The sequence below is a fragment of the Hyla sarda genome, unplaced genomic scaffold (assembly GCF_029499605.1).
Source record: "Hyla sarda isolate aHylSar1 unplaced genomic scaffold, aHylSar1.hap1 scaffold_88, whole genome shotgun sequence".
Lineage (NCBI taxonomy): Eukaryota > Metazoa > Chordata > Amphibia > Anura > Hylidae > Hyla > Hyla sarda.
In genome coordinates this window covers 55,652-76,542 of record NW_026610908.1, presented here as the reverse complement: position 1 = coordinate 76,542, position 20,891 = coordinate 55,652, and positions in this window count along the sequence as shown.

Genomic DNA, 20,891 nt, shown 5'->3' with positions numbered 1-20,891 from the left:
TGAGGTTATGAGGAGACTGAGGATAGGGTACGGGGGGCGGCAGGGTTGTGATGTATGAGGTGATGAGGAGACTAAGGATAGGGTACGGGGGGCTTGGTGGCGGTGTATGAGGTGATGAGGAGACTGATGATGGGGTACGGGGGGGCTTGGAGGTGGTGTATGATGAGAAGGAGGATGGGGTGCAGGGGGGGCTGGGTTTGGTGTATGAGGTGATGAGGAGACTGAGGATGGGGTACTGGGGGGGCTGGGTGGTGGTGTATGAGGTCATGAGGAGACTGAGGATGGGGTGCAGGGGGGTTGGGTGGTGGTGTATGAGGTGATGATGAGAATGAGAATGGGGTACTGGGTGGGCTGGGTTTTAATGTATGAGGTGATGAGGAGACTGAGTATAGGGTATGAAGGGGGGGGCTGGGTGGTGGTGTATGACGTGATGAGGAGACTGAGGATATGGTACTGGGGGGCTGAGTGGCGGTATATCAGGAGACTGAGGATGGGGTACGGGGGGGCATGGGAGGTGGTGTATGATGAGAATGAGGAAGGGGTACTGGGTGGGCTGGGTGGTAATGTATGAGGTGATGAGGAGACTGAGTATAGGGTATGAGGGGGGGGGCTGGGTGGTGGTGTATGAGGTGATGAGGAGACTGAGGATAGGGTACTGGGGGGCTGAGTGGCGGTATATCAGGAGACTGAGGATGGGGTGCAGGGGTGCAGGGGGGTTGGGTGGTGGTGTATGAGGTGATGATGAAAATGAGAATGGGGTACTGGGTGGGCTGGGTGGTAATGTATTAGGTGATGAGGAGACTGAGTATAGGGTATGAGGGGGGGGCTGGGTGGTGGTGTATGACATGATGAGGAGACTGAGGATATGGTACTGGGGGGCTGAGTGGCGGTATATCAGGAGACTGAGGATGGGGTACGGGGGGGGGGCATGGGAGGTGGTGTATGATGAGAATGAGGACGGGGTGCAGGGGGCCTGGGTTGTGGTGTATGAGGTGATGAGGAGGCTGAAAATGGGGTACTGGGGGGTTGGGTGGTGGTGTATGAGGTGATGATGAGAATGAGAATGGGGTACTGGGTGGGCTGGGTGGTAATGTAAGAGGTGATGAGGAGACTGAGTATAGGGTATGAGGGGGGGGGCTGGGTGGTGGTGTATGAGGTGATGAGGAGACTGAGGATAGGGTACTGGGGGGCTGAGTGGCGGTGTATCAGGAGACTGAGGATGGGGTACAGGGGGGGCTTGGGGGTGGTGTATGAGGTGATGAGGAGACTGAGGATGGGGTATGACTCTGTCCATTTTGCCCCATATGAAGCAAAACACTGTCCGGTTGATGGCCTTGCAAATGGTGGTATGGGGAGGCCAGGCCTGTGCGGTATACTGGAGCACAGGCAAAACTTCACTCTGCAGGACAAGTGCCTTGCCTTCAATCGTGAGCTTTCTGGAGCTCTACAGTCCGATTTTAGAGTTCATCTTTCCTAGTCGGTCCTCTGCCGAAGTCCTCGCAGGTCTGGACGAGTGCAGTCACCGAACGCTGGTCAGCGCAGAAGACGGTCATGTCGTCCATGTAGAGCGAGCATTTCACCTCGTAGCGATCTGGTCCTGGTGCGGTGATCCCTCTGATCTATCCATTCTGCCGGATAGTCTCAGCGAAGAGCTCTATAACACAAACAAAAAGAAGAGGTGAAAGAGGGCAGCCTTGTCTAACCCCTGAAAGGATGGGAAAGGGGTTAGTCTTCCAGCTATTCACCAACACCGTGCTGTAAATATCAAAATACATGACGTTAACAAAAGAGCAACACATCTTCCCCAGACCTAGCCTGCGCAAAGCCCTGCCAATGAATGCATGGGAGACACGGTCGAACGCCTTCTCCTGATCTAAGCTGACCAGGGCGGCGCGGCCACCGCTGTCCTGGATGTAATGGACCGTGTCTCTCACAAGGGCAAGGCTGTCAGCAATCCTGCGACCAGGAATGCCGCAGGTCTGGTTCGGATAGACGATCTGCCCGATGACAGATTTCAACCTGTTGGCCAGCACCTTGGCAAGGATCTTGTAGTCCACGTTCAGGAGAAAGATGGGACGCCAGTTTTTCAGGTCACATCTCTCCCCCTTCCGCTTATACAAGATCGTGATCATCCCCTCCCTCAACGACTGAGGCATTCTGCCCCCCCACCACCATCTCCACGTACACCTCCAACAGGTCCGGACAGATCAGGTCACCCAGCACTACATAGAGCTCGGCCGGGAGACCGTCACTGCCCGGGGTCCTTCCAGGCTTAAAGGATTTAGCGGCAGAGAGCAGCTCCCCCACTGTCAAGGGATCGTCCATAGCTGCCGCACCTGCGGGATCAACCACGTTAGTGATACCTGACAGGAACCCCTCGGCGGCTTCGGGGTCGGATGACTTGGGGGCGTAGAGGTTGCTGTAGAAGTCGGAGACAACCCCCACTACCTCCTCCTTGCCCCTTCTCATGTGTCCGGTCTCACCTCGTAGCTCAGTCAGGGGCGTGTGGCCAGCATGGAGCTTCCTGAAAAAGAAAGAGTTACACTTCTCACCCTTCTCCAGGTTCTCCACCTTGGAACGAAAGACGATTCGCTTGGATTCCTCCTCAAAGTGCCTTTTCAAGCTCTTTTTGGTCTCCTCCAGCTCCTCCCTGATGTCCCAGCCACACTGGAGCAGGTCCTGCAGGGACCGCAGCTCGCGCTGCAGCTTCCTGAAGTCCCACTTCTTCGCACACGCCTGGTGTCTGCCTTTTGCCTGAAAGAAACAGCGGAACTCGACTTTAACATATTCCCACCAATCACTGATGCAGTTAAACAGACATTTGTCATTACGCCATACAAGGTACGCATCCCTAAGTTCCTCCATGATCTCCCTCTGCTCCAACAGGGCACAATTCAACTTCCAGGAGCCTGGGCCAGGTGGGAATCCATGGCCCAGAGTCCCCCAGAATCGAATGGCCCTGTGGTCAGAGAAGAAGCAGGGGACCATAAAGTACAACACCTTTCTGACTGCTCTCGAAGTGAAGATGAAGTCTATCCAAGAACGGAGCGAGCCATCGGGGCGGCTCCACGTATAGTTTACGGAGCCGTTCCTGATGGACCCACCAACGTCCTGCAAGGATGCCTCTGTCATCATCTCAATCAACAGCTTAGACGTCACGTCCAGGTTGGCGGATGTGCCAGAACTGCGCCCGTCTACCTCAATGGGGCAGTTGAAGTCACCACCCAACACTACTGCCCTAGTGGTGGCGAGCTCAGCCCGCAGGGCCTGGAGAACCTCCAGTCAGACATCCCTCTCAGGGGAGGCAAACACGTTGATGAGCCGCACGAGCTCACCCGCCCAGGAACCGTCTGCGACGAGAAGTCTGACACAGACGAGCTCCCGGACGGAATCAAGTGCAAAGTTGCCTCCCCTGATCAGGATGGCCACCCCCGCAGACCTACTGTCACCCCCACCAGACCAGTAGAAAGGGCGGTGAGGCCACTGCCTGGCCAGATGTTTGTAAGACCTAGAAGCAGACAAAGCACATTCCTGCAGGATTTAAACATCACACCTCTGAGAATCTAAGAACTTAAGGACAGTCTGAAATCTAAACCTAGCTCTAATACTCCTCACATTAATGCAGAAGATGTTGAGATCAGCCATGGGAATAAAAAGAGAGGTTAGTTCAGATACTAGTTACCACTCTGGTCGGGCGGGTCCTCTTCTCTTGTGCCTGTCAGCTCCTGTGGCTTCTCATAGCGCCCTTCCAAGAACTCGTCGTTGGCCGGAGTGTCTAGGATTTTCTTGACTTCTGGGTCCTGCAGCAGCTCCTCCATAGACTGAGCTTGGACTTGCTCCTCTTGGACCTGTTCCACTTGGGCCTGCTCCATCTCCTCCTCTCCATCTGAAGCTTGAAGGCTCTCGCAGACCTGCTCCATCTCCTCCTCTTCATCTGAAACTTGAGGGGTCTCGAAGGTCTAGATAATCTTTCTCTTGTGGGACTCATCTGATGTATTTTTTTTTTCAACTATCATTTTTATTGAGCGAAAAAGACAAAAGGGAATGAAGTCCACTCGCAGGTGGGGTGTTTGTAGTATGCTCAGTTTTTGCAATTCAAAACAAAACAGAACAACAAATGAGAAATAGTATACACAATTTCTGTTAACCTGACACATGGGGAGGGGGACGACATGAAATCACAGCATCTCGGGGGGGGGGGGAGAAAGGGGGACAAATATGATGAGCGAGAAGGTTAAGTGTAGGGGGGGGGGGGAGAGGGAGAAGCTGGAGTAATGCCACTATAAGCGGCAATCAATTTCAGGTGGGGATAAGTGAGCAGAAGGGTTGGGTAAATGGGGGATGGGGTAGTAGGCAGTAGCTGAGTGAGGGGGAAGGGAAAAAGGGGGGGGGGCTGTAAGTGAATGAAGAGAAGAAGGTAAGCGAGAGAGAAGGAATAGGAGGTCAGGGTGGAAAGAGGGTAAAAGAGGAAGATGAGGGTGGGGTGAGTAGGGCGGGGGGATAAGGGCAGAGAGCCTAAGGGGGGGGTAAAGGGGGGGGATGAGGGGAGAGGGCGGGCCTCAGCAGCCATGGAGTCTCATGAGGAATAGGGGGAGTCTAGCCAAGGCTGCCAGGTCTTGAGGAATGAGTCATAGGATCTATTTACACGACTGGACATTACCTCAAACCTGCAGATCTGGGAAATTTTGGTGTACCAATCCTGCATTGAGGGGAGCGAGGTTTGCAACCAGTGTAAGGGAATCAGTGACTTAGCAGCCGCCAGAAGTTGGGAGATCAGAGTGTTGGATGCGGGGGTATAGGAGATGGAGGGGCACCCCAGCAGGACCGATTCCGGTGTGAGTTGAATAGTGGTACCAGTAATGTCGGCCAGCTTGGCCTCCACCTCCTTCCAGAACAAGGCTATGCTGGGGCAATGCCACCAGACATGTGAGTGTGTGCCTACCTGGGCTTTGCATCTCCAGCATAGACCGGAGGGGGCGAGACCGTGGGCATGTAGGAACTCATGCACCTTGTACCAGTGGGAGAGGATCTTAAAGTGATTTTCTTGCAGACGGACACATCTGGAAGGGCCGATTGTGAAGGAGAGAATACGATCCACCTCCATGTCACTCAGGGGGAGCTGAAGCTCGTCTCCCACGAGGCCAGGTAACCCAGCCTTCCCCGAGGCCTCGCCCGCCTCCAGGCTAATTTCGAGTCAGTAAGCCTCCATGGCCTATCCCCTGTGGAAAGCAAGAAGCTTTCAAATTCAGTAAGTGCTCTGAGGGGCAAATGTTTTTTGGCGAAAGCAGTACAGCATAAGACGATATGGTTTAGGTGCAGGAAGGTCAGATTTACCTCAGGGAATAGTTGGCATATATCCCCTGCGGCCGGAATCCCACCGTCAGAGAACAACTGCGAGACTGGAACCCCTGATAACCTCCTCCACAAAGGAGTAAAGGTGGGTGAATCCATCCCCACGACCACAGGAATAAAATGCGAAGGAAGAAGAGGAGAAATTCCAGGGGAGAGGAAAGGCGAGAGAAAGGACCAGGAGGAGATAATGCCCTCAATTAATAAATGATTGCTTTTTGCATTATATTTGGCGTGGGACGCAGGGGGCAACCAGACATCCGCTAGTGGGTCAGCATCAGCAGGCGCCTGGGGGAGAGTCAAACCACACGGCGCATGAGATGGGTGGGTGTACCATACCCATCGCTGGAGCTGAATCCCCCTATAAAGGTCACGGACATCCGGCAGCCCGATGCCCCCCTCCGACCTCAGGCGGGTGAGCAGTGTATGTGACATGCGGGCCCTTTTTCGCTTCCATACGAATCCGGAAAAAAGCCTTCTAATTGCAATGAAAAAGCGATCAGGAATTGCTATGGGAACCATGGTGAGTTTGTATGTGATTTTGGGGAGGACATAACATTGGATGACATTGCGTCTACCTAACCAAGAGATCAGGGGCAAATCATATTCCTCCAGAATATTTTTGATGTCTGTCAATAATGGAGCAAAGTTAGCATCGTATAAAGAGGCAGTTTGTGCGGTGATATGTACTCCCAGGTATTTAATATGCGTATCTGACATTTAAATTCAGATTGAGAGCGGAGCAGCCGGGATGTTCTAGGGGGCAAGGTAATGTTCAATAGTTCCGACTTCGATACATTCACCTTGAAGTTGGAAACTGCACCGAAGTCGTCAAATAGTTGAACCAGGGGGGGTAGGTCCTCCAGAGGGCTCGCCAATAGGAACAAAAGGTCGTCAGCAAATGCCAGCACTTTCATTTTGGCGCTCGGTGTGTGGAATCCACTGAGACCTGACCACTGGCGCACCCTCTGCAGCAATGTCTCCATCACAAGGATGAACAGAGTCGGGAACAGGGGGCAGCCCTGCCTGGTGCCGTTTTTTATGTGTAAGGGGGGTGAGATGGAGTCATTTACCAGTAGGGAAGCGGAGGGGGGAGAGTATAGGGACATAATTGCAGAAATAAACCAGTCTGGAAACTAAAACTTCCTTAGGGTCGCCTCCATGAATTGCCAATCAACTCTGTCAAAGGCCTTCTCGGCGTCTACTCCAAGAAGAGCCAGAGGCCGTCCAGAGAGCTGTGCCTGAGAGATAGCCTGCAAGAGCTTTTCAGTGTTGGTACGGCTTTCTCTACCTGGTACGAAGCCGGCCTGCTCCTCTCCTATTAGGTGGGGGAGTAATTTTTTGATGCGGAGGGAAAGGAGTTTTGCCCACAGCTTAACCTCTTCAGGACCCATGACGTATGCATACGTCATCACACCCTGGGTCTTAACCCCTTAAGGACATAGGGCGTATCCATACGCCCCCGTTTCCAAGTCCTTAAGGACCGAGGGCGTATGGATACGCCCTGAGCATTTCCGGCCCCCACCGCTAGCCGGAGGGGAGCCGGGGCCGGATGCCTGCTGAAATCGTTCAGCAAGCATCCCGGCATATCGCCCAGGGGGGTCAATTCAGTCCAGCGATCTGCGGCGGATTCCGGGTCAATCAGGTCTCCAGTGACCCGATGACCCAGAATTACTGGCTGATCGGGGCCGTCAGAGACGGCCCCGAACAGCCAGAGCCTGCAGGAGTGAGGTGGCACTGGTGCCACCTCACGATCGCCCTGATTCGTCGGCCGGATTACCGGCCGACCAATCAGGGTGCCTGCTGCGGGTGTCACTCCCACAACCCGTTCCGCCCCTCTTCCGGAGGACGTGAGCGGGTGCGGGAAGACGACCCCGGGTGCTGGGGACCCCGATCCCCGGCGCCCCTGTTGGGATCGGGGCCCCAGGAGCGACGGCGGTGGTGAGGGACTGACCTGCAGTGTGGATCGTTGGAGGTGAGTGACAGCCTCCTGCTGTTGCTTAGCAACAGCTCCCAGCATGCACCAAGGGCATGCTGGGAGCTGTAGTTATGCAACAGCAGGAGGCAGACCACCACAACTCCCAGCATGCCCTTATGGGCATGCTGGGACTTGTAGTTTTGCAACAGCTGGAGGCACATTCTTTCTATGGAAAAGTGTACCTTCAGCTGTTGTGTAACTACAACTCCCAGCTTGCACAATCAGCTAAAGTGCATGCTGGGAGTTGTAGTGGTGCATCTGGTGGTTGCATAACTACAACTCCCAGCATGCCCGTTGGCTGTCGGTGACTGCTGAGAGTTGTAGTTTTGCAACAGCTGAAGGCACACTGAGTTAAGTAGTAAACCAGTGTGTCTCCAGCTGTTGCATAACTACAATCCCCAGCATCCCCAGCCAATGTAGTATGCCCCCGGCTGTTGCATAACTACAAGACAATTTAGCCAAACAACAAAAACGGCAAAACAATATGTGCCGTATGTAGGTCCCGGGGGTACCAATAAATAGCCAAAAACAAAGAGACCCACAATACTAATATTATTTCAAAAAGTATAACAATCTTTATTAGACAATAAAAAACAGTTTTTAAAAAATTAGAAAAAGGCAAAGGATGACCTTACACAGGAGACAACAGGTGCCAGTGGGCCTGGTATGGGTAATGTGGGTATTCAATCAAGAGTATACATAATATAAGGCTAGCGTAGCTGCATGTTTACAATATCGTAACAATAGGTATAATATCTAACATACATTGAGGTAACAATGCTTCCTATGTTACCTCAATGTATGTTAGATATTATACCTATTGTTACGATATTGTAAACATGCAGCTACGCTAGCCTTATATTATGTATACTCTTGATTGAATACCCACATTACCCATACCAGGCCCACTGGCACCTGTTGTCTCCTGTGTAAGGTCATCCTTTGCCTTTTTCTAATTTTTTAAAAACAGTTTTTTATTGTCTAATAAAGATTGTTATACTTTTTGAAATAATATTAGTATTGTGGGTCTCTTTGTTTTTGGCTATTTATAACTACAAGACCCAGCATGCCCTTCCGCTGTCCGTACATGCTGGGGGTTGTAGCTTTTGCAACAGCTGAAGGCACACTGGTTGCAAAACACTGAGTTTGTTACCAAACTCGGTGTTTCACAACCTGTGTGTCTCCAGCTGTTGCAAAACTACAACTCCCAGCATGCACTGATAGACCGTACATGCTGGGAGTTGTAGTTTTGCAACAGCTGGATGTTCCCCCCCCCCCAATATGAACGTACGGGGTACACTCACATGGGCGGAGGATTACAGTAAGTATCCGGCTGCAAGTTTGAGCTGCAGCAAATTTTCTGCCGCTGCTCAAACTGCCAGCGAGAAACTACTGTGAACCCCCCGCCCGTGCGACTGTACCCTAAATCACTACACTACACTAACACAAAATAAAATAAAAAGTAAAAAACACTACATATACACATACCCCTACACAGCCCCCCTCCCCAATAAAAATGAAAAACGTCTGGTACGTCACTGTTTCCAAAACGGAGCCTCCAGCGGTTGCAAAACTACAACTCCCAGCATGCACTGATAGACCGTACATGCTGGGAGTTGTAGTTTTGCAACAGCTGGATGTTCCCCCCCCCCCCCCCCCAATATGAACGTACGGGGTACACTCACATGGGCGGAGGATTACAGTAAGTATCCGGCTGCAAGTTTGAGCTGCAGCAAATTTTCTGCCGCTGCTCAAACTGCCAGCGAGAAACTACTGTGAACCCCCGCCCATGTGACTGTACCCTAAAAACACTACACTAACACACAATAAAATAAAAAGTAAAAAACACTACATATACACATACCCCTACACAGCCCCCCTCCCCTCCCCAATAAAAATGAAAAACGTCTGGTACGCCACTGTTTCCAGAACGGAGCCTCCAGCTGTTGCAAAACAACTACTCCCAGTATTGCCAGATAGCCACTGACTGTCCAGGCATGCTGGGAGTTTTACAACAGCTGGAGGCACCCTGTTTGGGAATCACTGGCGTAGAATTCCCCTATGTCCACCCCTATGCAATCCCTAATTTAGGCCTCAAATGCGCATGGCGCTCTCACTTTGGAGCCCTGTCGTATTTCAAGGCAACAGTTTAGGGACACATATGGGGTATCGCCGTACTCGGGAGAAATTGGGCTTCAAATTTTGGGGGATATTTTCTGCTATTACCCTTTTTAAAAATGTTAAATATTTGGGAAAACAAGCATTCCCTTACGTCCTAAACAGCAGCACAAGTGGTGAAGTGGGGTGTTCTGCCCCTGTGAAGCTGGCAGGACGGTGGGATTTTTAATTCCGCCCAAGCAATTTAAATTAATTAGCCCCCCCCATAAAAGGCCTCCTCCCCTAGGCCATCTTGCTTTTTTTCTGTCCTGTGTAAGGACAGCAGGACGGTGCAGGCTCCTTTGGAGCCTGCCTGGATGTCTCCCCTGTATTGGGGAGATATTTTTGGGGCGCAGTACCTTTTTCAACTGCCCCCTGTTTTTTTCTTTTTATATTATCTGGGCCTCCGGCCTGGTTTATCTTAAAACTATTTGTTTTGACTATTTTATGTTGCTATAGGGATCCGGTGATCCCTCATAGCATTAGGGATGCCGCCGCAGGTTTTTTCTTACCCGCCTGGCGTCCCACGTGTCCCGGCGCACGCTCGCCTCCATTACACTGTGCGAGCCGTGGACCGGAAGTACGTCATCTGACGACTTCCGGTCCCGGCCTCACTTTCTTCAGCGCTTTGCGCTGCCTTTTAAGTTTTATATTTAGGTGAAAATTCAGGCGTGAGCCCTTTCCTAGTTAGGGAAGGGCTCAGTGGATAATTTTTATTAAAATTCCCTTCCGGGTGTTTCAGCCTATTGCAGGCTGGTCTTTCTCTGAAGGGGGCAGGGCTTCCGGGCCCCTTCCCATATAAAGACAGCTGAGACCTTCATTCAGTCTCTGCTGCCATCATAGCTAGTCCTATTTACAAGCCTAGCATTAGTGGTTAGAGCTCCTATCTGCATTATAGGTATCTCTCCCTCTCTATTTGGCGTTAGGGCGATAATAATTTTATTTATTATCCCTAACTTATTTTCTTTCTTTCCAGAGTCATGTCTACTCCTTCCTCTAGTGACCCACACTCTGGTGGTCGTAAGGCTAGCGCCAAAAAAACGCCATCTAACTTGCGCCAATTGCGGCACTCCGCTTCCGGACGCTTACGAATATAACAGGTGTCCCGGTTGCCGTCCACCCTCTAATCCAGCTGAACCTACTGTCCAGGACATGTTCATCTGGATGAAGGAGTTTATGGGAAATTCCATATCTGAAATTAAGAGTGCTCTTGTTCCCAAAAGAGCTAGAACTGAATCCACTCCTCCTTCTGTGGCGGAAGAATCCGTTATGTCGGTCGATGTATTGGACCAGAGGTCATCTGTACAGTCTGAACAGCCTGTTGAGGTGAAGATGTTTCCGCCTCTTTTCCCTGCGGAAAAGACGCAGAGATTACTTAGGTCCATCCGGTCAAGGGACCAGGATGTTGACCAAGGGGAAGCCTCTGCATCCACCTCTAGAGAACCTTGGGTTTTCAAGGTGAATGATGCACGCAAAAAGATGATGAAGGCTGAGTGGAAGCACCCAGATAAACCTGCGCTTGTTACTCGTACCTTCAAATTGATGTACCCTCTCTCGGACGCGGAATCTGATTCCTGGATGCCACCTCCTAAGGTTGATATGGCAGTAAATAAACTGTCCAAGAGAGTCTTGGTTCCCGCGGATGATGGAAGCAACCTCCAGGACCCGCTTGATAGGAAGGTGGATTCCCTTCTCAGACGGACATATTCGGCAGCATCAGCGTCTGCCTCTGTGGCTATTGCCTCGGGAGAAGTGTCTGACTTCGTGAAGGAGCGTGTGGAGCGCATACAGACTGAGATTGACAACAATGTCCCCAGGAAAGACATCTTGGACAGCTTCAAGACACTCCTCCTTGGTATAGACTTCCTCTGCGAGGCCTCCCAGCAAAACCTTAAGCTAGCTGCCAAGTCCATGGCACTCGCTTCTGCTAGCAGACGTCCCTTGTGGTTACGCCCTTGGGTAGCGGACAACACCTCCAAGTTTAACTTGTGTGGGATGCCTTTCGAGCCTACTTGGCTATTTGGTTCTGAGCTGGATCGCATAATGGAAGGTTATGCTGACAAAAAAGGCAGGTGCCTTCCTGTTCAGGCCTTTCGGGGTAAAGGTAGAGCAAGAGGGGGGAAGTCCCAGGGCCCTCCTAGATCCCAGAGACGTCAGTCCTTTCAAAAACGTGGTGGAGGTCGCGGCCGCGGTAAAGACCGGAAGGCCGAGCTATGACTCTCCACTGACATCCACCAACGTTTTCCCTCTCCCTTCCCCTCAAGTGTTTGTTGCAGAGAATCTATCTGCCCATCCTCCTCCAGTAGGAGGACGTTTAAGTTTATTCCTTACAACCTGGATGCAAGAAATCCAGGATCCCTGGGTTCTGAAGGTTATTCAGTCGGGGTACAGGATAGAATTTACCTCCCCTCCCCCAAGGAAGTTTGTCTTAACAAAGTTACTTCCTCAGCTAAAACAGGCTGTCATAGAAACCTCAGTTCTCCAATACTTGGAAAAGCAAGCTTTGGAAGAAGTTCCCCCAGATCAAAGAGGATCTGGCGTCTACTCCCCAATATTTTTGGTTCCCAAACCAAATGGCGACTGGCGCATGATAATAGACCTGCGCTACCTAAACCGATTTATAAGGAAAAGGCGGTTCAGAATGGAAACCATTCGCTCGGTGGTCAGTATCCTGAACCCACAAGATCTCATGGTCACTATAGACTTGAAGGATGCATACCTTCATGTCCCTATATTTCCTGCCCACAGGAAGTTCTTAAGAATCGCCATCACCATAAAAGGTATGGTAAGGCATTTCCAATTTGCTGTTCTACCGTTCGGCATTACCTCCGCTCCCCACACCTTCACAAAGGTGGTGGCTCCAGTTGTCTCTGCTCTAAGACTAAAAGGCCTAGAGATTGTTCCTTATCTAGACGACTGGCTTTTAAAAGCCGCAACTCTAGACATTCTTCAAGCTCATCTTCAACTGACCCTGGATTTTCTTCAACACCTAGGGTGGCTCATAAATTGGGAAAAATCCGAGATCATTCCATCTACCTCAAGAAGGTTCCTGGGGTTTGTCCTAGACTCCTCTCGGATGACGCTGTCTCTCACCCCAGAAAGGAGAGAGCGCGTCATAAGAGCCGCAGAGTTTTTGTCGGTACCTCGCAGAGTGCCCATCAGAACTCTAATGAAGATGTTGGGCCACATGTCAGCGTCTGCAGAAGCAGTCCCCTGGGCCCTGTGGCACCTCCGACCTCTCCAAGATCAGGTCTTGACTGCCTGGAATTGCAACCCCAGTGGGTTGGACAAAAAATGCACCCTGTCGTCCGAAGTCCGTGCCGCTCTCAGGTGGTGGACAAACCTGACAGATGGGAAGTCCTTGATTCAACCTCTGTGGATCACTCTGACCACGGACGCCTCCCTTCTAGGGTGGGGAGCCCATCTGGACGACCATCCGGTTCAGGGTACCTGGACCCCTCAGGAAAGGTTACTCTCATCCAACATGAGAGAACTGAGAGCAGTTCGTCTTGCGCTCCTCCACTTTGCTCCCCATATCTTAGGGAAAGCAATAAGAGTCCGGTCAGACAACACCACTGTAGTGGCTTATATCAACAGACAGGGTGGCACAAAGTCCCAAGTGCTCCTCAGGGAGACCGGACTTATTCTATCGTGGGCAGAGCTCAACCTATCCCACCTTGTTGCAGTCCACATCAAGGGGGATCTCAACGTAGTGGCAGATCGTCTAAGTCGCAGGCTTGCAGTCCAGGGAGAATGGTCTCTCAACGAGAAGATCTTCAGGAGGATAACCCTGAAGTGGGGTACACCAGAAATAGACCTCATGGCAACCCGGCTGAATGCCAAAGTGAGCAAGTTTTGTTCCCTTTACAAGGAGGACAATCCGGTGGCGATAGACGCTCTGTCCATCCCATGGAGGTTCAGGCTGGCCTACATATTCCCTCCACTTTCCATGATACCCAGGGTATTGATGAAAGTCAGGCAAGACCAGACCTCAGTGATTGCCATCATCCCATTCTGGCCGAAGAGGTCTTGGTTCACCCAACTCATGAGGATGAGTCAGGGGTGTTATTGGAGGCTTCCCCACGTGCAGAACCTTGTGTCTCACAACACAGGCTCCTGCCTAGATCTGAGGAGACTCAATCTGACAGCCTGGAGATTGACAGGACCCTACTAAGGAGTGGGCTTCCTGCAGAGGTCTTGAGAACTATTGCACACTCTAGAGCAGAGTCTACAAACAAGGTTTACTCCAGGATAAAGAAGATTTTCCTTCAATGGTGTGCAACGAAAGAGGTAGTTACCTCAGATCCTCCTCTTTCTGCAATACTGCGTTTTCTCCAGGATGGCCTTGACAAGAGTCTTAGCCCATCCACCTTAAAGGTTCAGGTCGCAGCACTCTCTGCCTTCCTAGGCAGGTCTCTATCACAAGAATCCCTAGTTAGAAGATTCCTCAAAGGGGCTGAAAGACTTAAACCTACAGTTCTCAGACCTATTCCCAGTTGGGATTTAACCACTGTTCTCAGGGGGTTATGCTCTCCCCCCTTTGAACCTCTGGAAGAAGTAGACTTTAGGTATTTATCCCTTAAAGTCACTTTTTTATTGGCCATAACCTCAGCCAAGAGAGTGGGTGAGCTTCAGGCCCTTTCGGCTTTCGAGCCTTATACTGTTTTTCTACAGGACAGAGTCCTGTTGAGGTTTTTACCTACCTTCCTTCCTAAGGTTCCGACTTTCTCCAATACCAACCAGGTTATTTCTCTTCCAGTTCTACTGCCTAATCCATCCTCTCCTGAAGAAGCGGTTGACCACACTCTGGACATCTCTAGAGCTCTCAGAGTCTATATCTCAAGAACTGGAGAATTCAGGAAGTCGGAACACCTCCTTGTTTCTTTTTCTGGAAAGAACAAGGGCTTGAAAGCCTCTAAACCTACCCTAAGTAGGTGGATTAAGGAGGCAATCCGAGAGACCTTCATAGTCCAGGAGCTAACTCCTCCTGCCTTTGTCACTGCCCATTCCACTAGGGCAGTCTCTACTTCCTTTGCTGAGAAAAGGTCTGTTCCTCTGGAACAGATTTGTGCTGCTGCTTCTTGGAGCACCCACAATACTTTTTTGAGTCATTACAGGGTTAATGCCAAACGATCGGAAGAGTTGGCCTTTGGGCAGTCAATCCTAAGTGCCACTCTGCCGTAGTCCCTCCCTATTTGTGTTGTTACTCGCTAAGTCCCCACTTGTGCTGCTGGTTAGGACGTAAGGGAAGCGTTAATTTTTAACGTAAATTTGTTTTCCCTTAGTCCTAACAGCAGCACACAAATTTCCCACCCTAAACTTTTTTGTTACTTGTTATTAAGCGAGATGGCCTAGGGGAGGAGGCCTTTTATGGGGGGGGGGGGGGCTAATTAATTTAAATTGCTTGGGCGGAATTAAAAATTCCACCGTCCTGCCAGCTTCACAGGGGCAGAACACCCCACTTCACCACTTGTGCTGCTGTTAGGACTAAGGGAAAACAAATTTACGTTGAAAATTAACGCTTTTAGGTAAAAAAAAAATTATTTTTTTTACATATACAAAAGTCATGAAACACCTGTGGGGTATAAAGGTTCACTTAACCCCTTGTTACGTTCCCCGAGGGGTCTAGTTTCCAAAATGGTATGCCATGTGTTTTTCTTTGCTGTCCTGGCACCATAGGGGCTTCCTAAATGCGGCATGCCCCCAGAGTAAAATTTGCTTTCAAAAAGCCAAATGTGACTCCTTCTCTTCTGAGACCTGTAGTGCGCCAGCAGAGCAATTTTCACGCCCATATGGGGTGTTTTCTGAATCGGGAGAAATTGTGATTCAAATTTTGGGGGGTATTTTCTGCTATTACACTTTTTAAAAATGTAATATTTTTGGGAAACTAAGCATTTTAGGTAAAAAAAAAATTTTTTTTTACATATGCAAAAGTCGTGAAAAACCTGTGGGGTATTAAGGTTCACTTAACCCCTTGTTACGTTCCCCGAGGAGTCTAGTTTTCAAAATGGTATGCCATGTGTGTTTTTTTGCTGTCCTGGCACCATAGGGGCTTCCTAAAGGTGACATGCCCCCCAAAAACCATTTGTCGCTCCTTCCCTTCTGAGCCCTCTACTGCGCCCGCCGAACAATTAACATAGACATATGAGGTATGTGCTTACTCGAGAGAAATTGGGTTTCAAATACAAGTAAAAATTTTCTCCTTTTTACCCCTTGCAAAAATTCAAAAATTGGGTCTACAAGAACATGCGAGTGTAAAAAATGAAGATTTTGAATTTTCTCCTTCACTTTGCTGCTATTCCTGTGAAACACCTAAAGGGTTAATACACTTACTGAATGTCATTTTGATTACTTTGGGGGGTGTAGTTTTTATAATGGGGTCTTTTATGGGGTATTTCTAATATGAAGACCCTTCAAATCCACTTCAAAACTGAACTGGTCCATGAAAAATAGCGAGTTTGAAAATTTTGTGAAAAATTTCCAAATTGCTGCTGAACTTTGAAGCCCTCTGGTGTCTTCCAAAAGTAAAAACTCATAAATTTTATGATGCAAACATAAAGTAGACATATTGTATATGTGAATCCCAAAAAAAAATATTTTGAATATCCATTTTCCTTACAAGCAGAGAGCTTCAAAGTTAGAAAAATGCAAAATTTTCATTTTTTTCATCAAATTTGGGGATTTTTCACCAAGAAAGGATGGAAGTTACAATAAAATTTTACCACTAAGTTAAAGTAGAATATGTCACGAAAAAACAATCTCGGAATCAGAATGATAACTAAAAGCATTCCAGAGTTATTAATGTTTAAAGTAACAGTGGTCAGAATTGCAAAAAACGCTCCGGTCCTTAAGGTGAAAAAGGGCTCGGTCCTTAAGGGGTTAAGGACCCATGACGTATGCATACGTCATGTCTTTTCCTGGTCTCCGCTGCTCACCCGGCGGAGATCGGAAGCGGATCCCTGCTGAAATCCTTCAGCAGGGATCCAGGGCAAACGCCGAGGGGGGCCATGTAGGTTTGCGATTAGCCCTTGGGATTAGCCCTTGCGATTTGCGGTGATACCGGGCTGATCAGGTCTCTGGGACCCGACCGCCCGGTAATTTCGCATGATCCCGGCTGTCACAGACAGCCAGGACCATGCTGAAGCCTAGGAGCGAGGTGGCAAGCCTGCCACCTCCTCCGATCCCCTGCAATTCTTCGGTTAGTTAACCGACCAATCACAGGGGGAGGGGGGGGGGAGCGGTTACTTCCTCCCGTCCTGCCCGGCCCCTTGAAGTCCGGAGAGGACGGGAGGAAGACCGGAGGACGCGGCGGGGGACTGGGGAGTGCTGGGGACCGGCCCCGGTACTTACCTCGTCCCTGAAGACACGGATCCCGGCAAGGAAGATGGCGGCGACAGGTGAGTAGATCTTCAGCCGCGGTCGGGCCCTCTACAGCAATGCACGTCACCGTAAAGCGACATGCATTGCTGTAATGGGACCCTATATACTACAACTCCCAGCATGCCCAGACAGCCCTTGGCATCTGGGCATGCTGGGAGTTGCAGTTTTGCAACATCTGGAGGTCCACAGTTTGGAGACCACTGTGCCCTTCCAGATGTTGCAAAACTACACATCCTCAGCATGCCCTTACTGTCCAGGCATGCTGGGAGTTGTAGTTCTGTAACATCTGGCCCTTCAGATGTTGCAGAACTACAACTCCCAGCATGCCTGGACAGTTTTGGCATACTGGGAGTTGAAGTTTTGCAACATCTGGAAGGGCACAGATTGGGAACCACTGTATTAGTGGTCTGCAAACTGTAGTCCTCCAGATGTTGCAAACTACAACTCCAAGCATGCTGGGAGTTGTAGTTCGGCAACATCTGGCTCTAAAGATGTTGCCGAACTACTACTCCCAGCATGCCTGAGAATGTTTGGGAGTTGTGGTTTTGCAACAACTGGAGGCACACTGGTTGGGAAACATTGTCTGTTTCTTAACTCAGTGTTTCCCAACCCGTGTGCCTCCAGCTGTTGCAAAACTATAACTACCAGCATGCACTGATAGACTGTGCATGCTGGGAGTTGTAGTTTTGCAACAGCTGGAGGTCCCCACCTTGTGAATGTACAGGGTACATTCACATGGGCAGGGGGCTTACAGTGAGTATCAGGCTGCAAGTTTGCGATGCAGCAAATTTTGCGCCGCAGCTCAAACTCGCAGCGGGAAAATCGCTGTAACCCCCCCTGCCCGTGTGACTGTACCCTAAAAACACTACACTACACTAAACACAAAATAAAATAAAAAGTAAAAAACACTACATATACACATACCCCTACACAGCCCCCCTCCCCAATAAAAATGAAAAATGTCTGGTACGCCACTGTTTTCAAAATGGAGCCTCCAGCTGTTGCAAAACAACAACTCTCAGTATTGCCGGACAGCCGTTGACTGTCCAAGCATGCTGGGAGTTTTGCAACAGCTGGAGGCACCCTGTTAGGGGTATTCTACGCCAGTGATTCCCAATGTCCACCCCTATGCAAATCCCTAATTCAGGCCTCAAATGCGCATGGCGCTCTCACTTCGGAGCCCTGTTGTATTTCAAGGCAACAGTTTAGGGTCACATATGGGGTATCGCCGTACTCGGGAGAAATTGCCTTACAAATTTTGGGGGGCTTTTTCTCCTTTCACCCCTTATGAAAAGGTGAAGTTGGGGTCTACACCAGCATGTTAGTGTAAAAAAAATATTTTTTTTTACACTAACATGCTGGTGTTGCCCTATACTTTTCAATTTGACAAGAGGTAAAAGGGAAAAAAGCCCCCCAAAATTTGTAATGCAACTTCTCCCGACTATGGAGATACCCCATATGTGGGCGCAAAGTGCTCTGGGGGCGCACAACAAGGCTCAGAAGGGAGAGTGCACCATGTACATTTGAGGTGATTTGCACAGGGGTGGCTGACTGTTACAGTGGTTTTGACTAACGCAAAAAAAAAAAAAAAAAACACATGTGACCCCATTTCGGAAACTACACCCCTCACGGAATGTAATGAGGGGTGCAGTGAGAATTTACACCCCACTGGTGTCTGACAGATCTTTGGAACAGTGGGCTGCACAAATTAAAAATGTTGCACAGCCCACTGTTCCAAAGATCTGACAGACACCAGTGGGGGGTAAATGCTCACTGTACCCCTTGTTACGTTCCTCAAGGGGTCTAGTTTCCAAAATGGTATGCCATGTGGGGGTTATTTTGCTGTTCTAGCACCATTGGGGCTTCCTAAATGTGACAAGCCCCCCCCGAGCAAAATTTGCTCTCAAAAAGCTAAATATGACTCCTTCTCTTGTGTGCATTGTAGTTCGCCCGTAGTGCGCTTCAAGTCAACTTATGGGGTACCTTCATACTCGGAAGAGATGGGGTTACAAATTTTGGGGGTATTTTCTGCTATTAACCCTTGCAAAAATGTGAAATTTGGGGGTAAACACACATTTTATTGACATTTTTTTTATTTTTTTTTTACATATGCAAAAGTCGTGAAACACCTGTGGGGTATTAAGGCTCACTTTATTCCTTGTTACGTTCCTCCAGGGGTCTAGTTTCCAAAATGGTATGGAATGTGGGTATTTTTTGCTGTCCTGGCACCATAGGGGCTTCCTAAATGCGACATGCCCCCGAGCAAAATTTGCTCTCAAAAAGCCAAATATGACTCCTTCTCTTCTGAGCATTGTAGTTCGTCCATAGTGCGCTTCAGGTCAACTTATGGGGTACCTTCATACTCGGAAGAGATGGGGTTACAAATTTTGGGGGTATTTTCTGCTATTAACCCTTGCAAAAATGTGAAATTTGGGGGTAAACACACATTTTATTGACATTTTTTTTATTTTTTTTTACATATGCAAAAGTCATGAAACACCTGTGGGGTATTAAGGCACACTTTATTCCTTGTTACGTTCCTCAAGGAGTATAGTTTCCAAAATGGTATGCCATGTGTTTTTTTTTTCCTGTTCTAGCACCATAGGGGCTTCCTAACTGCAACATGCCCCCCAAAAACCATTTCAGAAAAACGTACGCTCCAAAATCCCCTTGTCGCTCCTTCCCTTCTGAGCCCTCTACTGTGCCCGCCGAACACTTTACATAGACATATGAGGTATGTGCTTACTCGAGAGAAATTGGGCTACAAATATAAGAATACATTTTCTCCTTTTACCCCTTGTAAAAATTCAAAAATTGGGTCTACAAGAACATGCGAGTGTAAAAAATGAAGATTGTGAATTTTCTCCTTCACTTTGCTGCTATTCCTGTGAAACACCTAAAGGGTTAAAATGCTGACTGAATGTCATTTTGAATACTTTGGGGGTGCAGTTTTTATAATGGGGTCATTTGTGGGGTATTTCTAAGATGAAGACCCTTCAAATCCACTTCAAACCTGAACTGGTCCCTGAAAAATTGTGATTTTGGAAATTTTGTGAAAAATTGGAAAATTGCTGCTGAACTTGCTGAAATTTTGGGATTTTTCACCAAGAAAGGATGCAAGTTACCATAAAATTTTACCACTATGTTAAAGTAGAATATGTCACGAAAAAACAATCTCGGAATCAGAATGATAACTAAAAGCATTCCAGAGTTATTAATGTTTAAAGTGACAGTGGTCAGATGTGCAAAAAATGGCCAGGTCCTAAGGTGTAAAATGGCTGGGTCCTTAAGGGGTTAAGATCCATATTTAATAGTGAAATCGGGCAAAAGCTGCCACAATCACTCGGATCCTTCCCCTCTTTGGCCAGTAGGGAGATGTGTGCCTCTAAGGATTGCCTAGGTAATTGGGAGCCCTCAAACAGCGAGGTGCACCATTCAGTCAAATGGGGGGTCAGTACGTCTCGGTACCTCGTATAGTACTGGAGGGGGAGGCCGTCAGGGCCCGGGCTCTTGCCTGGAGGGAAATAGGTCAGAACACGCCCAACCTCATCATCAGTGATGGGGGCTAACAGGCTCTCGGCCATCCCCTCCTCCACACGAGGCAGGGAGAGGTGTTGTAACAAGTCCTCAATGAGTGAGGTCTTCGTTTTACAGGTGTAGAGGAATCTATCGTGGCGTCTAAATTGTACAATTTAGAGTAAAACTTCTGGAAAGCCACCGCAATAGCCTCAGTTGTGGTGCAAGAGTCGCCCCGTTCGTCCCTAACATGGTGGATATGCTGTTTCGCCTTAGCTTTCTTAAGCAGGGACGACATGAGCTTGCCTCCTTTATTACCATGAGTGTACAAGCGGTGTCTAAAGTTAAGATATGCCTTAGAGGATTTATAGTTTAGGAGTGACAATAATTGTTCCCTGAGTGAACGTAGGTCATCCTGGACGGGGCCAGTGCATGTGGTCTTGTGTAATCTTTCTAAGCTAGCTATTTTAAGTAGGAGAGTGTCTATCTCTTTCTGGTATGTCTTTTTCAA